Here is a 1290-nt window from a genome sequence, read left to right on the forward strand (position 1 = left end):
ATACCACTTTTTCTAGATCCGCCACTGGTTACACATATATACTGTGCAGGGTTGCAATTATTATCAAAGTGTCATTATAATTTTATTGCTTACGTATATATAGCAGATATATATTTCTAGGGTATAAATGTTTGCAGAAGACCATAATAATTATATAGCTATAAGGAATTTTGCAGATTCAATAGTTTTTTGACACGCAAGCATGCATGCGATATTAGTATCTGCGAAAACCGCTAATGTTTATCGCCGAAATATACTCGCTATAATTATAATACGGTGTGCGGTACTCAAATTTTTTATTTTGAGCTCTCAGCATATCATCTTACAGATACATATCAAATCGATTGCATTAATTGTGAGCTTTCAGTGATTGTGAGTGGTGTCACAGTCACTGTCTGAGTCTCACAGTAAGGGAGGCTCTCTCCAGCTAATGATAGAGATGTGTTGGTGGTATTGTACACTGTTCCATCCAGGTTGATAGTGTATCCAGTAACACATCTCTGGTATGGTGCATCCAGTGGGTCCCACTCCAGAACAGGGCATAAACTATTAGTTCTCAGATTTGCCACCCAGGCAGTTACAGGCAGTGCATTTATATCTGTATAGCAGTTCACACAAATAGGTAGGCTGCAGCTAGAAATTGTTACTCACCTATCACATTCAGTGTGGTGTTGCCAACTAGTGGCGACGAAAAAAGACCACCAGCAAAGCATTCAATCAGAGTACCGTTCAGTACCTCAGTGACAGATATTTGAATAGTTGAGCTCACTGTAGGGCCAGTGTTGTTGCTGACCATGCATGGTGATGGTGAATTGACCACACGTGTATTCTGCAAAACCAGTAGTGTGGCTCACTAAACCATTGCAAGACATGGCTCCACTAATTTCCCATCGACTTTGTTCGGCATTAACATTGTCATGGCTACAGGTTAGAGAGACCAACTCTCCAGGACAAACTGTTAGCATTTCTCTTTCATCAGTAATGTTTGACAGAATGCTGAGTTTCCATACACAGTATCTAGACAATAGTAAACAAAGCAACTCATTGTTCAGTATAATTATGCACCCTATATACTCATTGTCTATATCAACTTACCCAGTTGATTTGTGGCTAGCAGTATCCATGAAGCTAGGACCAACGGGATAATCTACAGAATTAGAAGAGAAGCATTCTTTTTTGTTACAACATATACAGGTATTCATAGATCTTGGATCTTACCTTGCAACTTGACACACTCATGATCTATATAGATCTCACTACAATTATCTCTGTTGTCTTTAAACACTGCCT

At 39.1% G+C, this 1290-nt stretch overlaps 1 long non-coding RNA gene across 1 annotated transcript; it reads right to left on the reverse strand.

Moving 5' to 3' along the window:
• Positions 1-370: 370 nt before the first annotated feature.
• LOC135346999 (uncharacterized) lies at positions 371-1290 on the reverse strand. Its single transcript, XR_010398186.1, has 4 exons — positions 1219-1290; positions 1096-1147; positions 652-1017; positions 371-598 (listed from the first exon to the last, which is right to left on the reverse strand). It is a non-coding gene; the product is annotated as an uncharacterized LOC135346999 (long non-coding RNA).

This window comes from Halichondria panicea, chromosome 1 (assembly GCF_963675165.1).
Source record: "Halichondria panicea chromosome 1, odHalPani1.1, whole genome shotgun sequence".
Lineage (NCBI taxonomy): Eukaryota > Metazoa > Porifera > Demospongiae > Suberitida > Halichondriidae > Halichondria > Halichondria panicea.